This window comes from Microcebus murinus, chromosome 4 (genome assembly GCF_040939455.1).
Source record: "Microcebus murinus isolate Inina chromosome 4, M.murinus_Inina_mat1.0, whole genome shotgun sequence".
NCBI lineage: Eukaryota > Metazoa > Chordata > Mammalia > Primates > Cheirogaleidae > Microcebus > Microcebus murinus.
Window position 1 is genome coordinate 16,686,732 of NC_134107.1, and position 23,063 is coordinate 16,709,794.

At 43.4% G+C, this 23,063-nt stretch overlaps 1 pseudogene; it reads right to left on the minus strand.

Annotated features, from left to right (window-relative positions):
* Positions 1-671: 671 nt before the first annotated feature.
* Positions 672-2,184, minus strand: LOC105863158 (eukaryotic initiation factor 4A-II pseudogene; annotated as a pseudogene).
* Positions 2,185-23,063: the final 20,879 nt, after the last annotated feature.

The following is a 23,063-nucleotide window of genomic DNA, read 5'->3' on the forward strand; positions in this document are numbered from 1 at the left end:
AGGAAAGGGGGCTGGGCTTCTGAGCATTCGGTATTCCTTGTGTGTATGGCCACTTACTACCCCTGCTTTATTTTTTTTAAGTGAATATACAATTTATTTAACATTCAAACTTCATTAAGACATGTGCAATATGGCAATTTTACTGGGGATTTAACCCTACCTAGGATATGATTGCTTGCTGGGGCTTAGCAACAGGGTCCAGTTCACACTTAGCACTAATTAAATACTGTATTGAATAAATACAATACCAAACAAAATGCATTCAAATGCTTTCTAGGCCGGGCGCGGTGGCTCACGCTTGTAATCCTAGCACTCTGGGAGGCCGAGGCGGGCGGATTGCTCAAGGTCAGGAGTTCAAAACCAGCCTGAGCGAGACCCCGTCTCTACTATAAAAATAGAAAGAAATCAATTGGCCAACTAATATATATATATAAAAAATTAGCCGGGCATGGTGGCTCATGCCTGTAGTCCCAGCAACTCGGGAGGCTGAGGCAGAAGGATTGCTTGAGCCCAGGAGTTTGAGGTTGCTGTGAGCTAGGCTGACGCCACGGCACTCACACTAGCCTAGGCAAGAAAGCGAGACTCTGTCTCAAAAAAAAATAAAAAATAAAAAAAAAATAAAAAAAAAAAAAATGCTTTCTAAAAAAAAATCAATTTTAAAGACCTTTCTATTTAGGCGAATGACAAACACAATACAGGCAGATATGCTAATTTAACATAATTGGCCGATTTTATACAGCACTTATATCTTTTAGTCCACAAGTATATTATTAAATGATAGAGAACATCTAATACAACCATTTCTACAGAACTAGGAAATAAATTTCTAAGAAAGAAAGATTTAACAGACCCCATCTTTTATACCCACCCCAACAGTCTAAACTCTAAAGAGGATAAAGACAATGACTTTCCTCACAAGAGCTCATGACTAATGTCGCTTTGCTATCAAAATCTGTATTTCTGATCTATTATGAGCATTGAGACAAGATTCAAATATTCCCAAAGAAACACAATGCACGTTGTGATTGCCTATTCAGCAACAGCGAGCACTGCATTCAAAACTAAGTCATCCCAGGAATTAAATAAGGTCAGCTACATTCATGGGCATTTCCTCCACAGTAGTATTGTAAAAAGTCTTAATGCCACGAAGAATCTTCTTGTCTTCTTCAGTAACAAAGTTTATAGCCACACCTTTCCTCCCAAATCGACCCCCTCTGCCAATTCTCTGAATGTAGTTTTCACGATTGGTAGGTAGGTCATAGTTTATAACCAAAGACACTTGTTGCACATCAATCCCACGAGCCAACAAGTCAGTAGTGATCAGAACACGGCTTGACCCTGATCGGAATTCCCTCATGATAACATCTCTCTCCTTCTGGTCCATGTCACCATGCAGAGCAGACACTGTGAAGTTTCTGGCGTGCATTTTCTCAGTAAGCCAGTCCACCTTGCACCTTGTATTGAGAAATATAACAGCCTGTGTAATGGTCAGTGTCTCATACAAGCCACAAAGTGAATCCAACTTCCATTCCTCTCTTTCAACATTAATATAAAACTGATTCCTTCAAGAGTCAATTCTTCCTTTTTCACCAGAATTCGAATTGTATCTCTCATGAATTTTTTGGTCACTTCCAACACATCAGTTGGCATTGTGGCAGAGAGCAACACAACCTGAATACTTGTATTTAATTTTTGGAAAATCTCATAGATTTGATCCTTAAACCCTCGGCTCAACATTTCATCTGCTTCATCCAAAACAAACATTTTGATCCATTTTGGAGAAAGGTATCTTCTGTTTAACATATCAAACACTCTCCCTGCTGTACCAACTACAATATGTGGTGCTTCAGCCTGAAGTTTTTACATTTCATTTCGAACATTCGTTCCACCAATGCAAGCATGACAAGTTGCTCCCATATAGTCTCCAAGTGCCAGAATTACCTTTTGGATCTTTAATACAAGCAATAATAGCTCTCTGCTGAATAGCTGAAGGCTTCTCAAAACCATAAGCCTAGATGCCCGAAGAAGAGACTTTTTAAAATTCATATCATCAAAGTTATCAACAATCTCATTCCAGTTGCTCTCGATGACACCATTGGGGTCCATTCCCTCTGGGCCGCCAAGTTCTCTGTTATAATCTGCAGAGCCACCAGACATGATCCGAAAAACCACTCAGCGCCCGACTGAAAAAAAAGCACTACCCCTGCTTTTATATGGCAACCGCACCCTTGACCTTGCCTGATGCACTCCCGTCTATACACACTCTGTTTCATTGTTTCCAGGAATAAACCTTCAAAATATTCCTGGGATAAGGGAGAGGATGGTTGTCTAGCACTGTGGATGGGAGACAAGATCTACAAATATAATTGCTTCTCTAAGAACCTTCACTCAATCCTCTTTGTTTTAGCCTCTACTTTTACCGCAAGTCTACAGATTTCTAGAATTGCTAGTTCCTAAGACTTAGAAGATTCTCAGCATGAATTATATTTTTCTCAGATTTCTAAGACCATAATAGCTAAGATCTTGCTGTCCTAGGTCTGCTAATCAGTTACCCCTCTTTCATCTACTCTCCAGATTCTGAAATACTGCTCTCACTGTTTCTTTACCTATTCTCCCCATTCTTGATGGTTTATTTTTTTTCTTTAATCTCTTTACTGTAGTTGTACTGTGCTTTTGAAAGATAGTGAAGTTAGGTATATGTAGCCAAAGAGCCAACCTACCTCAAAGCTCCACATTCCCTATTTCAATGACTTTTTTTATGTTCAAATTTTCTAGTTGGTCTTTTTTCATATTTCCCCAATCTTGTTTTCAGCCTCTTTTTTTTTCATAGGTTTTTATTATCTCCCAATGGAAGTTTTGTTTTCATTTGTTTCTTTGAAGTGACCAACACATTTGCTTTAGAGTCTTGTCTGATCATTCCATAAAATTAATTCCACCTGAAGTGAAGCCATGTTCTGATTGTGGGTTTATTGACTGTTTTACTTAGCTTTTATTCATCAGTTTTGTGTTTAGAGTATAGTCTCATTTGGAACTTGAGATGTCTGGGTGTTCTTGTTTTGTTTTTCAATTCTCTTTCTCACTTCCATGTTCAATTGTCCTGTTGAAAGGCTTTATGGATCCCCAATCCAGATCAAGTTCTGGTAATGACAGTTAGAGGGACAGTCCTGCAGAGCCACTGGGCTGTGGCCAGTCCAGGCTGAGTCTGGGGGGGGGACATAAGTCTGTGTCTCATCCTCCTCTCCCAGCCTGGAGCCAGATGTGAGCTTTGCTCCTTCAGCATTTGGCAGCAGGTTGGCTCCTAGCCTGCTTCCATGAAGGCAGTGGATGAGACATGAATGCCTCCCCAGCCCTGGGCTTCCTCGGTGAGAGCCTGCCTCTACTTTCCCATCTCTCGGGGAATACTCTTGGCTCATCTACCACCACTGGCTGCCACTGCATCCAAAACCCACCAAGTCTGGCAGCCCTTTCAGCCCTGATCACAGTTTGTGTTTCTGTGCAAGCTTGGATCTTCGAAAATGTTTGTCTTTCAGCTGGGCCTGACTATACCTTCTTCTGTTTTCTCTCTTTATTTTATCCAGTACTTCTATGTTTCTGGCACGGTGGAGGTTCTTAAATTTACCACTCCACCTTGACCCAGGTGTCAGTAGGTATTCTTCAAGTTAGATAGTTGAATTGTGTAAACCTCAACTGTGGTCATAATTCTGATGCCCAAAGTGGCCAGACCAGGTCAGCAGTGGTATGAATGACACCTTATTCAGGCTTAATCTTCTCTCTGTCCGTTGCACATTATTACCGAAGCTCCAGGCATACCAGAGGCAGTCAAGACTATAAATATCACCCAAATCTGATTCTGAATATTTAGAATTTGAAGAATAATAGAGTAGAATTGAACGGAATTGAAATACAGATTTGGAGTTAACTCATTTTAGAAAAGTCCGTTCCTGAGACATGCAACTGTGGAACTTCACAGGGTTGTGGTAAGGGTTAAGTGAGTGGTGTGTGTAGGGCGCTTACTACACTGTCTAGCACGTGTGAAGCCTATTAGCATATACTTGGAACAAATACACTGCAAAGGGGCCAGAGGGGTCAGTGGGTATAGAGGTCTTTAGAGGATCAACAGGAAGGGAGGAACAAAAGGGAACAGGAAATGACTCTCTAGTCAAAGGGGGTGGGGGAGATTAAAAACAGAGAAAGATGATTATCACCAATGCAATAAAGTTTCCCTCTCTTCCAGCAACCTTCACCCTGTACACAATAAGCAAAGAATTATCAACGTAAACCTACAGGCTGTATAAAGCCAGAGAAGCTACATGGAAGACAACGCAGACTCTAGACCCCATGGAATGTATCAGAACCTTCTCTGAGGGCTGGCATTCATCTGTGCTGTTCATAGCTTTGCGCTCTGAGTGCTTAGTTAGCATTTAATGATTGTTGAATGAATGGATGGATAAATTAAAGGAGCTGCTGTAGGCAGATCCCAATGCGAGCACCTGTGAGAATGAATTTGTATTGTAGATACAGAGAGGTGGCCAATCAGGAGAGGGAATATCCTCTCAGCCTCCAGGATTCAGTGCAACTTGAGTGCAAAATGGGGAGACCCAAACCACATAAAGGTGTGTCCAACATCGACCGTGGGTGGGACTAGATTAGGAGCATTCAAGGACATATCTTTCCAGCAGGGAAATGGTACAGTCTGAATTATAAGGTATCCCACTGCACAGAGGTTCACACATGAGTAAAGCATCCTTCATTAAATGTTTGGGTGTGCGTATGTGTGTGTGAGCAATATAATATTCTCTGTCAATTAAACACGTTAAGCCAGTTGTATGGTAAGAGTGTTTGACCTGCTTCCAGATATTTCTAGGAAGTACTAGGAAAGGAGAATATAACAACTAGGAACAGCCCTTAAGACCAATTGTGGGGGGATTCAGAAATAAATTTCCCACATTACAGGACTATGTGTGAACTCTCCATGTACTCAAGGATGTAGCTGGTTTCTCGATTCTGAGGTTCTTCAGAAGCAAGTGGCTGAGATGATAAATTCTGCTTAGTGTGCATATGCCACTGAGGATGTCACTTTCCCCACTCTGGTCCTCACATTCCTTATATCTACAAATGAGACCATGTCTATTGCAAATAACAGAAAACTTTGCTCAAGCTCGCTCAAGCAAGAAATCCCGTTTACGGGCTAGTAGGACTGAGTTATAAGGAAGTAAGTGAGACTCCTAGGGTCAATGCTGTCCACGTCTGCCCATTATGTCCACCTCTCAACAAGCCCTCTCCACTCGGTGGCAGTGTGCCTGCCAGCCACTCTGGACTCACACCCTCATTTGTACACACCCTACGGAAGAGAGAGCACACCTCTCCCACAGTCCTGGTGGGAGTCCCGAGATGGCATCTCACAGCTCCCAAGGGTCAGGTGCCCCACCCTGAGTCAGCCACTGTGGCTGGAGGGATGGGATGGTCTTGTCCCCCTCGTCTGTCACACATCCATCCCTGCAGCCAGCGAGGTTAGCTGGAAGAATCCGAAGTCAGACCAGGTGGCCTCATATTCGAGGATTGCATGCTTTGTGTCACTTTACTATTATCCTCCTCTCCTTCCTCCTGCCTAGACATTCCTCCTGCACAGGTACTGGAAGCTTCCAATCACCCCAGTCCTGAGACAGAAATGTGCCACAAGAAAGGAGGAAACACAGCACCCCAGACACATGCCCACAAGGAGACACGATTCCTTTAATGTGAGCTAGAGAAGAATGCTGACAACCTCCCTGCCCCACACTCCCCACCCCGCCACCCTGAGATCCTCACATTTCCATTGTCTCTGCCTCACTCCTGCAGTTATTTCACCATGGGGTGGGTAGGCGAGGCAGGAGCACGTTCTTCCTACCTGTTCCCTGCCCTTGCTTGAGAGAAGCCTGCAGAGTTGAATGGGGGCATTCAGTGGGGGGTTGAGGATTAGAAAGCTTGCTGTTGCCCGTAGGACCTCTCCTTCTGCTTCCTCTTCTACCACTTGTCCCTGACACCAGGCAGATAGATTTCTCTGCTTTTAAGGACTCTAGTGATTAGATTTGGCCCACCCGTATAATCCAGGATAATCTCTATATCTTGAGTTTCATAATCCTAACTACATCTGCAAAATACTTCTGCCATGTAATGTAACAGATTCACCGGATCCAAGGATGAGGGTGTGGGCATGTTGGAGAGCTATTATTCAGCCCGACACAATGCCCAAACAGGCAAGATCCTAAAGCAAGGTAGATGACCCAGCAAGTGGAGTGCAAACAGCCCCTCCAGTACAATTCCCCCATTGCCTCCCTAACAGCCTTTTAAGAATTCCCTCCCAAGCCGGGCGCGGTGGCTCACGCCTGTAATCCTAGCTCTCTGGGAGGCTGAGGCGGGCGGATTGCTCGAGGTCAGGAGTTCGAAACTAGCCTGAGCAAGAGCGAGACCCCCGTCTCTACTATAAATAGAAAGAAATTAATTGGCCAACTAATGTATATATATATATAAGAATTAGCCGGGCATGGTGGCGCATGCCTGTAGTCCCAGCTACTCGGGAGGCTGAGGCAGGAGGATCGCTTGAGCCCAGGAGTTTGAGGTTGCTGTGAGCTAGGCTGACCCCATGGCACTCACTCTAGCCTGGGCAACAGAGTGAGACTGTGTCTCAAAAAAAAAAAAAAAAAAAAAAAAAAAAAGAATTCCCTCCCCACAGAAACTGAGAGGCATTGCAGGGATTCTGATCATGACCCAAAAGGGACCCTCTTAGAAAACTGGGATTCAGGACCTACCAGGACGTCTAGCGTAAGCCACTGCCAGGGAGTAAGGCTTCTCAGGCCTCCGGTACCAGCGGCCTTTGCTTATGGGCAGGTGATTCAGAGATGGGTCCAGCCCAGAAAAGCAAACACCTGTGTGGCTCAGTACTCTGAAATAGGAGCAGGAAGAAGAGTGGATCCTTGTCTTAATCCTCAAAACAATCCTGCAGGGTGAGAACTGTTATGTGCACCTTCAAATAAAGACACTAAGATACGGAAAGGTTAAGTGACTTGCCCAGAATCATAAATGGCACCACCAGGTCTGACCCCAAACCCACTGTCTTTCCACTGCTGCTAACACTCGACACTTGCATATTTTCTGTCATTCCCCTGAACGATACAAAATAGGCCAGGAATTTGCTTTGGTTTTAGAATTAGAGGAGTCTGAGGTGGCCCTTACACAGGTTCAGATGTCAAGAAGGCCCTGTAGTTCAGGAAAACAGGAACATGAGCCCTCTTGGAGGGCTGCAGAAAGCTGAGAGAGGAGGCTTGGACTGGTGGTGGCAGCGTAGCGTAAAAGAGTTTGGGGCAATGACCCAGAAGGACAGGGTGACAGATGTGGTGGGATTCACCAATCTAAACATTTGGAAAGGTCAAAATAGGCTATGAACTGTCCAGTGAAGTCACAGCAGGCCCATTTCACACTGTTTGGGACTGAAGAACCAAGGGAGAATATGTCACAGCTTCAACCTGTTTTCTCACTTGAAAAGGTCAGATAATACCTGTCCTAGTGAGCTTGTAGAAAACCCTCACTTCTGATTCATCTCTACATTTCTTTACAACCAACAAATATCACCTGAGCTTCTACCGTGGGGCAGGTACTAGATAAAGTAAAGGATACCAAGGTTTGGTTTTGCGACCTGATATTCATCAAGAAACTGGGGAACAGGCCCTATGGCAACTGGTGATGAAGAATCTGCAATACCCTTGAATCAGGGTGTGATGGTCAACTTCATGTAGCAACTTGCCTGAGCCACAGGGTACCCAGATACTTGTCAAACATGACTCCGGATGTGTCTGTGAGAGTGTTTTGGATGAGACTGACATTTAAACCAGTGGACTGAGTAAAGCGGATTGACCTCCACAATGTGAGCAGGCCTCATCCAATCCGTCAAAGGCCTGAATAAAACAAAAAGTCGATCATCCCCAAATAAGATGGAATTTCTGCTGACTGATCGCCTTTGAACTGGCAAATGGATTTTTCCTGCCTTTGTAGTCAAACTGAAACATCGACTCTTCCCAGCTCTCAAGCCCACTGGCTTACAGACGGAAACACATCATCCGCTCTCCTGGGTCTCTGGCTTGCCTACTGAGATCTTGGGACTTGTCAGTCTCCATCCTTAAATGCATGAGCCAGTTCCTTATAATAAGTCTTTTCCTATATTCGTCTACATCTTATGGGCTCTGTTTCTCTGGAAAACCCTGACTAACACCCGGAACATGGCTCAAAGGTGGACAAGAGGGCATCATAGCCAATAAAGAAAAGAATCTTCACCTATCGACACTGTCTTTGTGCACTTTACGCACACCACCTCATGTGTTCTCACAATATCCCACTAAAATAGTACTGTGATTCTTTAGCATTAAAGAAGCTGACTCTTGCAGAGGTTAAATAACTCGTGTGTTCAAGATCTTACAGCTAAAACGTGAAAGGAATAAGAATTGGCCCAGGTCTGTCTGACAGCTTATTCATTCTGCTACAGTGTGAATAATGGGATTTGATCACTCAAGCCCCCAAATGAGGGTGGCCCTGGCTGTCAGGATTCCCCCCAACACTCTCTCTACCAAGATGCAACCAGACCGTCCCATTCATAATCTCACAATGCACTATTGTTAGAGCAGAGTTAGAGCAGAGCCTTGAGGTTCAAAAGCTTCCTACACAAACTCATGGTGGCTGACCAGAGGGGAAGCAGAGAGGAGGACTCCCAGGCTGAGACTTGGAAAGGACACTGTGACTGATCAGCAATATCTGATGTTTCTATGTCTGATATGGAAGAAAGAAGGAATCAGGGAAAACTTCATAAAGAAAATAGCAATTGGAATAAATCTTGAAGGAAGATAAGCTTTATGGTTTAGTTTTATCAAAAAGAAAAAAATAACTAAAATCAGAATAAATGTGGGTTCAAACCTCAGATACATCTCTTACTACCTGTTAAATGCAGAGACTTTAATTTATCGTATCCCAACATCTAGCACAGTGTCTGGCAGATTATTTTAATAGTCTTAGCAGTATTTGGAATAAACGTTAATAATGGAAGTATATTAGTATATCCTCTCTGCACTGGAGTCTTGTTATGTGTGAAAGAGACTTAATAGTACTTCTTTCTGCAGTTACTATGAGGAGTCCATGGATAGATAGAGATAGGTAGACATATAGATATGCAACCACTGTGTATGTGTGTATGTATATATGTATACACAGCAATCTGCAGATAGCAGAAACTCTAACAATCCCATCAGAGTTGCTGCTCTCAAAGATTAATCAAGAAGAATATTTACTGGTCCCTACTATAGAGTCAGCACTCAGGAATCCAGGGGATGGGGCATGAAATTTCGAGAAGAGAGGACACAGGTTGGAACTTAGAGACTGCCAGAGCATAAGGTGTTAATTACAGCAACTTTTCACTCAGTCATAACTGAGGAAATCAAGAGAGGGCAGCAAAGAGCTATGGGGCCAGAAGGTGACAGGGTCTACCCCCAGGATGGGGCCTGAAACCAAATCAGGAGTCAAGACCCTTAAACTGCCATTTTGGTTCTGCCACTCACGTGCTGTGTAACCTTAGATAAAGCACGTAATCTCTCGGGTCTAAATTTCCCAATCTCTAAAACAAGGATAATTACACCTAGGTCTCAAGGCTCTTATAAAGGCTTTAAAACTTGGAAGAGGTGCTTAGTTTATGCAGTGTGGTTGCCTCAGGGCAAAGATGGAGACTGCACATACCCCGATTCAGAAGCCGGAGCTAAGAAGAGAAGTGACTTTGGGATTATAAGATTTTTTTTTTTAAATAACAAAGCGTATGTCATAACCAAAATATGATGGCTTCATGACGGTGCATATACTCCCTCTGGCCCTCAAGACACATGCAACCCGCAAAGCGACACAGGCAAAAACTATGCTATTTGTTTACCAAGTCCCATTTATTTTCCACAGAGAAGACTGGCTCTGGCCAATAAAATGTGGGAGACAGATACGTGTCTGTTATTTCCGGGCTGAAGCAGTGCAAAGTCCCCCTGCGACTCTCCAAATTCTCTCCTCTCCTGCCATTAAGCCTGTTAGCCCGAGTCTGGCTTCCAGCCTGCTCCGGATACCAACCATGAGTGAGAAATGGAACCTTGTTATATGAAGAGAGATTTGCAGTCGACGTGCTATTGCAGCACAGCCAAAGCTATCCTAATACAGTAACAGAAAAAAAAAAAAAAGTTTAAAAGAGAAGTACGTATGTGTAGCAATATTAATCTAATAAGATAGAACCTGAGGCCAAAAAAATGCATTGAGTTTTACAACATCATTTTATACTGATTGGAAGCACACTCCACCAAGAAGATATGTCATGAGACCTTATGAATTTAAGCACAATTTCAAAATTTTATACAGACAATCTGTTTAAGGCCAGGCATGGTGGCTCTCGCCTGTAATCCTAGCATTCTGGGAGGCCAAGACAGGAGGGTCGCTTGAAGTCAGGAGAGTTGGAGACCAGCCTCACCAAGAGCAAGACCCTGTCTCTACTAAAAATAGAAAGAAATTAGCTGGGCGACTAAAAATAGAAAAAATTAGCCGGGAGTGGTGTCACATACCTGTAGTCCCAGCTGCTCGGGAAGCTTGAGCCCAGGAGTTAGAGGTTTCTATGAGCTAGAATGATACCACCGCACTCTAGCCTGGGCAACAGAGTGAGACTGTGTCTCAAAAATAAATAAATAAATAAATTTTTAAAATCTCTTTAAAAGGTAAGGAAAAATGGTACCCATACAAGGACAGCCATATGGGAAGCCAATGAAAAAGGTTTTTTGTTTTTTGTTTTTTTTTGGTGGGTGTGGTGTTGTTTTGAAACTGGGTCTCACTATGTTGCCCAGGCTAGAGTACAGAAGCATCATCTCAACTCATTGCAACCTCAGACTTCTGAGCTCAAATGACCATCCTGCCTCAGCCTCTGAGTAGCTGGGACTATAAAACTATAAGTATGTGCCAACACACCTGGCTAATTTTTCTATTTTTGTAGAGACAGGGTCTCACTCTTGCCCAGGCTGGTCCTGAACTCCTGACTTCAAGCAATCCTCCCACCTTGGCCTCCCAGTGTGCTAGGATTACAGGTGTGAGCCACCACGCCCGGCCCATGAAAAGGTTTGAGCAGAGAAGTGACATGGTCTGACTTAGGTTTTAGAAACATCTCTCCAACTATTGAATTTTTTTTTAATAGACTGCAAAGAGGCAAAGGCAGACACAGGAAGACTAGTTAGGAGGCTGTTGCAATAATCCAGGTGGGACATCACAGTGGCCGGGACTAGAGAAGCAGTGGTATAGATGATGAGCAGTGGTCAGGTTCTCGGTACATTTGGTAAGTATAGACACAATAGAATTTTCTGACTGATTGGTTGTGAAGTTCAAGGGAAAGAGGAGACACAAGGACAATACCAAGGTTTGGCCTGAGCCACCAGGAAAATGAAATTGGCTACTAGCTCAGGTGGGAAAGGTCTTGGGAAGAGCAGATTTGCTGGGAGAAGACCTGGAGTTTGGTTTTAGATCTACTAAAGATTCTCTTTGAAACACATTTGAAGTGGCAAGACGGGGTAGGGAACTGGATTGGTGAGTCTGATGTTCAGAGGAGAGATCTGGACTAGAGACACCAGTTTGGAAGCCACCAGCTTATAGATCTCTATCACATACAGCACTGAGACTGCAGGAGAGAACCGAGGGAGTGAGTGCAGGTGGGGAAGAGAAGCCATCCAAGAACTATGCCCTGGGCACCTCTACATTCAGAGGCTCGGGAGTCAGGAGGAACTCACAAGAGACAGCCAGTGGTAAGAAGAAAACCAGGAGAATGTGCTCAGCGGGTGCTAAGCGAAGAAAGCGTCTCGGGGAATGTGATATCATCAACCATGTCCAATGCTGCCAATTTAACTAAGACAAAAACTGAATTCACCATTGAATTTAGTAACACAGAGGCTATTAAGGATCTTGAAAAGAGCTGTTTTTTAGTGACGTAGTGGGAGTGAAAGCTTACTGGAGTGGGTTCAAAAAGAATGGGAGGAAAGGAATTAGAGACACAGATATGAATAACTATTTAGAGAAACGTGGCTGTAAACTGGTGCTGACGGTAAGGCAGTAGCAAAGGGGAAAGGGAGGGAAAAGGAAAGGGGTTTTTCTCCTCAGCTGGGAGAAATAATTTAATATTTGTGTGCTATTTGCATGTTTGTTTATCCTGAAATGTACAGTGAGAGACTCTTGGTTCCCAGACCTTCTATTACAGGAGAGAGTGAAAGAACATGATCAACTCGTGACTGCGTCAAAGAGGCTCCCGCCTTCCGCATGACTAAGCCCCAATGGTGCAAGGTCTCCAAGCCCCCACTGTTAGTACCGCACCGTGGGGCCAGTTGGCTACACACGAGGTGGTGTGTAAGACCTCATTACCATACTGCTTTTTATTTAAATATTTTTTATTATCAAAAGACTTCAGTGTGCAGTTTTAAAGAGTCGAACAGAAACCACCAGGCTTATAACAGGGAAAACCTTCCCTGGCCCCCTGGCCCCTACGCCCAGACCCCAAACCCCAAAGCAATCACTTTCAAATCTGTCATGAGTTTCTTCTCTTGTTTACTGTCACAGTTCTAGATCATATGTTTACAGGGCTTTTTTTTTTTTTTTGAGACAGAGTCTCAGTTTGTTGCCCAGGCTAGAGTGAGTGCCGTGGCGTCAGCCTAGCTCACAGCAACCTCAAACTCCTGGGCTCGAGTGATCCTTCTGCCTCAGCCTCCCGGGTAGCTGGGACTACAGGCATGCGCCACCATGCCCGGCTAATTTTTTATATATATATATCAGTTGGCCAATTAATTTCTTTCTATTTATAGTAGAGACAGGGTCTCGCTCTTGCTCAGGCTGGTTTTGAACTCCTGACCTTGAGCAATCCGCCCGCCTCGGCCTCCCAAGAGCTAGGATTACAGGCGTGAGCCACAGCGCCCGGCCTACAGGGCTTTTTTTTAAATTTTGTTTTTCATTCCAAGTCTTTAACTTTTGATCTCCTAAAACAGAAAACAAGAATTTATTTAATAGTTCTCTTAACCCATACATTGCACCTATATCCCTATATTCCTTCTCTATCATTCTTTCAATAAAGTATCAAGATTCTTTTGTTAGATTAATATTTAATGTTTATATTATTGGCTATAAAAATGTAACTTACAGGTGAGTCATGTGGTATGGTTTGATCACATACCCTTTCTTGTATGACTTTTTGTTTTTCCTGAGTTAATTAACTCCCTGGAAGTTTTATAGGACTTTTATTATCCCTTGTAATCTGAGATTTCACAATTATGTGCCTTGAGATAATTCTTTTGTCATTTATTTTCCTGGACACTCAGTGAACTCCTGAATTCTGGAAAATCGTGTCTTTTGGTTCTGGAAATTTTTCTTTATTATTTCTGTGATGATCTTTTCCCCCCTAATTTTTCTGTTCTTTATTTCTGGAATTCCTTCAAATCAGATGCTAAAACTGATCTTCTAATTTTCTCATGTTTTCATTATTATCTTCCATCATTTTATTCTATATTTTGAGGATATTTTCTCAATTTTACTTTGCAAATCTCCTATTGTGTTTTTAAAATTTTCTTATCATGCCATTAATAGCCCAATGTCTTTTCTGTTCTTTAATGCTCCTTTTTTATAGTACTCTGTTCTTGATTCTGGGTAACGTTTTCATCCATTCGATCAGCAGTATTTTTTGAGCGCCCACCTTGTGCCAGCCATGAGTACTGGTGACAGGAAAGTGAACAAGACAGATTAGAGCTTATATTCAACTGGTCCAACTGGGGGTGGGAGACAATAAAGAAATAACTAATAGATACACTATGTAATGTTAGGAAATGGTGGTGCTACAAAAAATTTTTTTTTAAACAAGGAATGGAAATAGAAAGTGTTTGGAAGCAGCTGTTTTAGGTCTTCCCTCTCATCTCTCATAAGATATTATGGTGTTTTGAAGTTGATGTTTTCTGTACTCTGTTTCCTCCAAGTTCCTCTTCTGTTTACTAACTTTGATCTCGTCTTTCATTCTAGTAGCTTTCTCCGGGAAAGCTTGGCTGCCTGCTCATGCTTCAGTGAGGCACAGCTCAACACGTCTGGGCAGGGCTCTTTGACCTGTAGGCATCCACCAAGAGCAACTGAGAGGGTGCTGGCCTGTGCGGTGTGGGATGTCAGTAGCACTCTCCTCCTAGTTGGTAGTCTTCCCAGAGAGGACTCGTCCACGCGTCTGCCTGGTAGCTATGGGCCTGGCTGCCAGCATTCTGGGAGCCAAATGTGGGCAAGCAGGCTGGTTTTCAGGCAGGCTCTTTTAGGTTTTCATTGATCTTCATTTTTCAATCTGGTGTCTGACTACTACCCTCAGCCGTGCCTAGTATCCACAAACCCAGTATCTGTGTGGTTTAACTTCTCCAGGGGGAAAACATGCCTCCAAACTTTTGCTGCAACAAGGTGAGGAATCTGGGGTGCAATCACTCTTCATTTGGATTTTCATTGTCTTTCTGTTTTTAGCTCCAGCTTATTATGTCCTCTAGGCATACCTTGTGCCTCTAGCTCCAGAGCCTTTTGGGAGTTGTGCAGTGAGACTCAACTAATGTCTCGTCAGTTCCTCCCTGCTCCTCTGTAGGAGCTTAAGAATCAGCTTTCTTCATCTCTCAACTGCTCTTCTCTTCACTCTCTCTGTCCTTAAGGATTCATACTTTTCCTAACATTTTAGTGGAGTCATGGAAGGAAACACATACAAACTCATATGTTCATTTCCCCATAGTTAACCAGAATAACGCCATTGTCCCAGCCACTCCTAATTGATGCAGATAAAATAAAAATAACGATTCCGAATCATCATGAGTATTAGTCTGAGTTTACTGCCGAGCAAAGCAGGGAAAATCTGATCCAACACAGAGGAATTCAGCCCTGTGGGGTGGCTTTGGATTACCTGTCAAAAATAACTCAGAGACAATTAGTCTGAGCCTTGAGGGTTTCATCATATACAGGTAGATACCGATCCTGCTTCATGGGTTAGGGTTAGGGCTGGGGCTGGAGCTAGCACTAGAGTTAAGGTTAGGGTTAGGCTTAGGGTTAGTCCTGAGTATACTCGAGGTGTAGGAACCTTGTGAAGACAGTCTCACCAACCAAAGTTTTAATAGCAGGATGTATACAGGCAAAGCCATAAAATTCATAAGGAAAGGAGATTGTGTGATTTAAAGAATTGATTATCTTGTCAGCTCCAGATTGACTGGTAGTGAAGCTCAGCTCAAGCCAATTGTTGAAATTCCATTTTTGTCCATTTTTGATTTTTTGGAACTGTGTGGTCAACATCAGACTTATCAGGTTCAATGCACAGTCACAGGTCACCACAAGGCTTTTTCTCTGCTGATTCTCATCCCTTTTCTGAGAATCTGTTGATCTGGTTTCCTTTCCTATGGCCCTGACCTTGCTACCTCGAAATCTCTACCATCCTCTAGGCTCAGGGTTTTGCGTGGTTAGTTAGTCTGCATGCACATGCCCAAGGCCCATGAAAAACTTTCTTTATTGCCACTTAACATCCATTCCCCAGTCTTCCTTAGTTACAGAAAGCGAGTATTTGTGTGCGTGTGGCAGTAATGTGCCAACATGAAAACTATATGTCCCAGCTTCTCTCACAGGTGGCCCTGAGTTCTGGCCAAGGCAGCTCAAGTGGAAGTTGGCAATGGATTTCCCAGAAATGTTTTATTTTATTAACAGAGGGGTTATCTCTTCTTTTGCATCTTGTCCTCTTTTCTGCTGGCTGGAGCTATTAAGTAATAGGTAGAGTTACAATCAGTCACTCTGCAAACAGTTGGTTAATGGGCATTTGCTGTATGCCAGGCACTCTTTCCAGCCATGGGGATATAGTAAGAGCAAAACCTTCGTGGTGCAGACATTCTAGTGGACTCTCTTGCAACATGAAGGAAAGCAAAGAGTCACATCAGCCTCAGCTTTGACATATCTGAGAAGCTGAACTAAAGACAGGAACTTACTTGAGATAAATAAAATCCCATTTAGTCCGGTTTTCTGTGACTCGCAACTGGACACAATAGCTAAACAACATACCTCTGCCTTATTTCTTTAACTAGTGGTAAGCTTCTTATGGTTAAGACATCTGGAGGACACCTTGATGGTATGAAACATAGTTTCTCAACCTCATCGCTCTTGGCATTTCGAGCCAGATAATTCTTTGTTGTGGAGCTGCCCTGTGCGCTTCAGGGTGTTTAGCGGCACCCCTGACATCTACCCACCAGATGCCAGTAGCAGCATTCCCCATGCCCCAAGACATGACAATCAAACACGTCTCTAGACATTGCCAAGTGTTGCCTGGAAGCCAAAAATTCACTGGCTGAGAAGCTCAGGCACACGGAAGGTGGTGCTGGCAGGAGCTGAGTCAGGCGACAAAAGCCAATCCAAATCCAGAGTATTTTTCCTCCATCACGGAAAGAATCCAATATAACTAACCTACCTCTGGGTGACTGGCTAGCCCTCCAGTTATCACAGCAAGAGCTCAGCAGGGCCACTTGGTCCCTGCTGCTGACAATGGGAAGTGGGTGGTGCTGAGCACATGCACAGCCTCCGTCCCCGCCACCACAGTCGCTCTGTGCGAGAGCAGTGTTGTGAGCACTGAAGCACTGGGGACAGGAGTCCAGTGTCTCACAGTAGGGTGGGCCATCCACCCTACTTACACTAACAGTCTCCTCTATATCAGGGGCATTCACATGGGACACAAATGTCTTCCTCCGCCCAGTCTAGCTGAGAGGTCAGTTCACATACACCTTCCACAGGCCTCCTCCCCAATTTCTCAGTCTTGCTTCTTCCAAATCCTTGACCATCAGGGCCTGTCTTGGTCCATTTGGCTGCTAGAACAAAATACCTTCCTTAGACTGCACAGCATGTAACAACAGAAATTTATTTCTCATGGTTCTGGGGGCTGGGAAGTCCACAATCAGGGTTTCGGTGAGGGCCCTCATCCGGGTTGCAGACTGCTGACTCCTTACTGTGTCTTCACATGGCAGAAGGGGAGAGGCAGCTTTCTGAGGTCTTCTTATAAGGGCACTGAACCCATTCACAAGGATTCCATCCTCTGACCTAACCACCTCTGAAAGGCCCGCCTCCTAACTCCATCACTGTAGGGGTTAGGATTTCAACATGTTAATTTGGGGGGAGGGGGGACAAAAGTATTCTGATCACAGCAGAGCCCAGTTGCAAATCAGGGGTTATTTCTTTAAAAAAAAATTCCTTGCTGAAAGAGGCACAGCTTTCCTCCAAAACCCGGGAAACCGATTTAGCCCCATGCTGCATACAAAAAACGCTGGGTCTTAAGAGCCTGGACGCAGAGCTGATCAACTTGAAGCCTTTACCCCCCGGAGCTCCCTTCTCCCAGCCCAGCTCTAATCAAGCCTCGTGGTTCTTCAGATCACCCAGCAAATAGGTCAAATAGGTGCTAAATTTTATTCATAGTGATGTACTAAGAACTACATCAAGACCAGTAGTGTGGTGTGTGTGAATTAAGTTAATTTTATTCAGTCCCTTGGGGCTAGCTAATTGGCATGAAGAATATTAAAAATAGCTTTCACCAGAGAAATTAGAGTTTAAGATATGTGGTTTATTTGGGAACACCAATGTGATGACTGATTCAGGCTAGGATAATTGACGGGTGCTAGACCCCTGGGTGAAAGTGGTGGGTGACAGGGTATTCACGGTCTCAGAGCATCGTCCCACAGATTGCTCTTTAACTACAAAGAGAAAAGGATACCTAATGATGATGAAATCCGGCAGACACCAAATAAACAAGTTACTACCACCAGTAATGGGACAAAGTGACATTTTGTGTCTCCTAGGTGAGGAAGATGCATTATCAGGATAGCGTTCTTGCCAAAAATGTTTAGCCTAAATCCAACCATGGGGAAATAATTAGAGAAGTTTAAATTATAGAGTATTAGGCAAGACAACTGATCCGGGCTATTCAAAATTTTCCCAGTACCCCAAAATTTTTTTAAAAGCTTAAATTAAAACTAAATAAATGAATAGGCATGATAACTAAATGCAATGAATACTTGATCGAATCCTATATTTAAAGTAAATAGACATAAAAGATATTGATAGAACAATTGAGGAAATTTGAATTTGATTATAGACTGTATATTATGAACTATATCAATGCTAAATTTCTTAAACATGATAATTGTGGTTATGTAGGAGAATGTCATTGCTCACAGCGGATTGTATTTAAGGTGAAGTAGTTAAGGGCAAAGCATAATAATGTTCCAATTTACTTTCAGGGAGTTTAAAAAAAGATATATGTGCATAAATCCAAATGTTCATCGCCGGATGAATGGATAAAAAATGTGGTATGCCCATGAAATGGAGTATTACACAGCCTCAGAAAAGAAGGAAACCCTGTCCCAACATGGATGAACCTCGGGGCCATTAATGCTTAGTGAAATAAACCAGCCACAAAAGGACAAATACTGCATGTTCCCACTCATGTGAGATGTCTCAAGTAGCCAAATCATAGGAACAGAAAGTCAGAAGGTGGTTGCTTGGGCTGGGGAGAGGAAAGAAGGCAAATTAGTTAAATTGTTTAATGGGTGTAGTTTCAGCTTTACAAGATGAAAACGTTCTAGAGACCTGACACACAACAATGTGAATACTCAAACCTACTGAGCTGGACACTTAAAAATGGTTATGATCATAAATTCAACATGATATGTTTATAGCCACCATTAAAAATAGAATCAAAATTTTAAAATATGTATGCTTGTATGTTGGTAACTTCTATATGTATGTATGTAAATATATGCATATATTCTTTTTTAGAGAGGAAGAAAAATAGGCAAAGCAAATGTGGGAAATGTTAATAATTACGAATCTGGGTGGAGGATAGATAGATGTGTTTTGATAGTATCCTTTTACTTTTTCTAAAAAAAAAAAAAAAAAAGGAGGTAGAGGATAATCTGTGCTTCACTTAGAACCATGTGACAGGGTTCATGGCCCCTCCACAAATAAAGTATTTTAAAAAAGTCATGCACACCCAAAAGTTCACGTGGAGAGAGGATGCTGAGCCCAGGTCACTTGGGCCCATTTCTCTCTGCTTTGTGGGAAAGTGTGCCGGTCCTGCTGTGAGCAAGTACCTGCTTTGGAGCGAGGCTTCTGTTCCAGTGCAGTCAGTGTGCATGTGCCTGGCGATAGAGACCCCTCCGCACTCCAGACCCACCCATATGCCTGCGAGCCAGGACAGGGCTGCACAGCTGCTGGCTTTGGTCTGAGACCTGCCCCGTAAACAGCACTCCGGCCCCGCGAGGCTGCGTGGGTGGAGAGGGAGGCGGCCCCCGCCGCACCTGCTTCTCACACCACTCACCAAAAATAATCCGACGCTCGCGTCACGTCGGTTGGCGGCAACGGGACACCAGCTGCGGAGTGTGCACCTCTCAAACCCAAAGAGGAACAGAATGATGCGACGCAGGGTGAAGGGAGCGACTTGTGGACCAGTATTTCAGAACGATAAATGTGTAAGAGGGAAAGAAAAAAAAGGGAGGATGGAGAAAGAGAGGGATGTGTGGGGAGGGAGAGAAGAGGGGAAGGTGGGGAAAGGAGTGAAGAGAAAAAGAAAAGTAAGAAAGGGAAGCAAAGGGAAGGAAAGAGAAAAAAAATGAAATGAAACCCTTATATTACATTTTTATGTATACATATAAATACACACACACACATAAAGAAATCTAAAACGATATATATTAAAGTATTAACAGTGATTATTCTTAGAGTATTCTTAGAGAAGGTAAGGATAAGATTTTCACCGTTTTTCCTTCTTTTTCTTATATGTTATATAAATTTTCCAAATTAGTCTACCTTAATTTGAATTTTCTTTCAATGAAGAAAAATTAAAGCAAAGGACTATTTAGGGCAGGGGGCTTATCCCTTGAAGGAAAAGGGCTGCTGCTGTCTTTTCTAGTAAACAAAGGCGAAGTGCAGTCCAGGTCAGAGGCCAACAAACGGGGGGTCAGGACCTGCCCCTGGTTTCTATAAATAAGGTTGTGTTGCTACACTGTGTTACCAACGGCAGAGTCCCACAGCCGTGACAGAAACCAGACAGCCTGCAAAGCCAAAAATGTTTATGACCTGGCCCTTTTCAAAAGACATTTGCCAACCCTGTTTCTAGATTCATGTTTACCTCTGAAATGGGAGTTATACAACCTGCATCAGAACACTGACCCAGAAATTCAAACTCTGAGCGGAAGGGTCAATGGCAAGTTTATTTCATCAACTCTAGAAGTTTAAATCAGTGAATGCCACCTCATCATTAAGACCCTCTTTATTCACCCAGTGTGAGTAGCCCTTAACACTGTCCTGTCTGTCATTCTCCGTAGAGTTTCTTCACAGAGTTTATCACCATCTGATATCATTACTTTCTTGTTTGTGTGCATTGGCCTCCATCATCAGAACAGGAATCTTCTCGATCTTATCCATCACTCCGTCTCCAGTGCCTACAATGCTGCCGGGCACAGAAGGAGCACCCAATAGCATTTGATGCATGGATGAATAAATCTGTAATTCAGTGCCAAAATTTTCAAACTGGGGTGAGGAGAGATGAAGATGAAGTCTTACAGCAACAGGAAGCAGACTCCAAAGGTAAAGAAAAAGAACAATCAATGAACAGTCTATGAACACACTTTAAAGGTTGAACTACGCTGCTTAGTAACGGCGTACAAGTGACTCTTCTATCTTCCAGTCGAATTCCAAACTAATACGGAGACCTGTCTCCCTGAGGAAAGACTATAGTGAAACGCAACAGTGTCGGGAGTGGGGTGCAGGTGTGTTATTATGTTTATTTGTCTAAGGCAGGTCCCAGAGGTCTTTATCTCATGAGCAAAATGGGAAGATATAGGGAATTCACCCAAGCCTGTTCCTTTTTGGGGGTTTAGGAGCAGTCAGTGACTCTGGGGAGAAAGGAAATAGCAGAGGACCCAAGTGGAAACTCCAGCCTTTCTCTGGTTCCTTTTGAATCATAAAGCTACCAGGTGGGACCCAACAAATCCCAAAGCGCAGCCCACTCCCCTCGACATACACAGCTGACAGAGGGGGGTAGACTAGGAAACAGTGTCCAAGAGGAGCCTGTGCCAGCGAGAATCACAGTCCTGGCCCGACAAGAAGGTTCCATGGCTCTCTCTTTCCCTTTATGTCCCTCTGAGGGTGAAGGGGATTATCAGATGCCATTCCCAGCCACTTACAAGCAGTCCCCTGCACCCTATCTCCCTTCTAAAGGGAGTGGATACTAAGGAGAGTTGCTTTGCCAGGCAAAGGAATAGATGGGAACATGCGGGACTGGAGACCTTGAATGAGATGAGATTGTTTTGCTTAAGAACACGGAGAAAAAAGATAAAGAAAATGTGAAACCTTTCCCCTTTGGAAAGAAAGTATAATATATATGTCTCATGGGAATTTTTGTTAGGTTTTGCCATAGATAAAACTATCTCCGCAGGACACAGAGAACTTTTCAGTCTCCCCAAGAAATTTTCGGTAAAATTGTCATTATTCATTAATCCTTTGTTGGCATCAGGCTTGCTTTATGGGAAATGATAACAAAGTTCCTGCCTCAAGGTGGGTGTAGGGTCAAGAACAGAGATCAGTGGTGCCCAGTCACATCTGAGTTACAAGAATAGCCTATTGTGTTCCGCAGCCCTGGAGTTCTTATCTCTGCCGAGATGAAATGCAGAAAAAAATGTGCAACCTTGAAAGACAGAGCCCCATTCACTCTCCTAGGTGAAACCAAAATACCTTGTTCTGTTTTAGAAACAAATTAACTCCCAGTGGCTAGCAGATACCAAAGGAGGACAACCCCCCATTCAAAGGTAAATTAATCCTTTGTACAAATAAACAAACTTGAATACCAAGACTAGTGTGAACCATTTAAAATTTCCCCAAACTTTGTACAATATGCCCCATTCTCTCAGATGAACAAACTCATTGATTGTCTAAAACAACCTGCATCTATAATCCCAGGAGCCTGGATTTTTCCCTTAACTATTTCACAGCAGCTCCTTCTCCAGGCAGATAACGCTGCACCTGATGAGTTTCCAGCCAGAAAGTGGAAAACTTACACATCCAAATTTGCAGTTTACAATCTCAAGGGAATCCAATTCAGAAATCCCTATTTTTATCATCTCTAGGTGTCTGCTGCTTCTTCCTGCCGCATCAGTGTCTCTCATCTACGGCTTTCCCCCATGGGTAATGTGGTATTTATACCATCTCAGTGACTGATTTGAACCTCCAGGAAATGCACACACACACACAAAAAAAAATGTACAGATTTACCTTTTCCCTCGGAGCCTGGATTCCCTACTCTTTCTTTCCATCCAGATTTAGCAGTCCCCATTTCAGTGATCCATCTGGATTCAGACCAGACTTAGCCAGCACTGGCTCCAAGTTTTTAGCAGTCTCCTCTTTCTCCCTTACTTAAGTCAGGTGGTCCTCACGCCTTCTTTCCATTTGTTGCTGGGGTGGAGGAGAGTGGAGTAGGAGGGCAGCAGAGTACGTACATGAGAGTGGAAAAAAATTTAGACATACCAAAGGTTATAAAGTGAAAGTCCCACCCCTACTCCCCTGGCCCAGGAAAATCACCATTAACATTTTGCCATATGCTTTATAGACCTTTATATATATAAAGGTTATGCATACACACACACACACACACACACATGCCAGGCACATGCACACACATGCATGCATGCACACACAGGATCATATTGGATATTTGGTTATATGACTTGCTTTTTTTCACTTGTTCTATATATTCATTCATTCTGAACACATTTAATGAGCAGCTATTCTGTTCCAGTGCCTTTTAGCCCCTGGGAACACATCCGGGAGCAAAACAGACAATTCCTGCCCTCACAGAGCTTACATTCTTGTAGAAAAGACAGACAAGAAACACTAACCACATGGTATTTCAGAGGATAATAAATGCTATAAAAGGGGAAGAGGGAAGATTGGGAGTGGGATATTGCTGGTCAAATAAG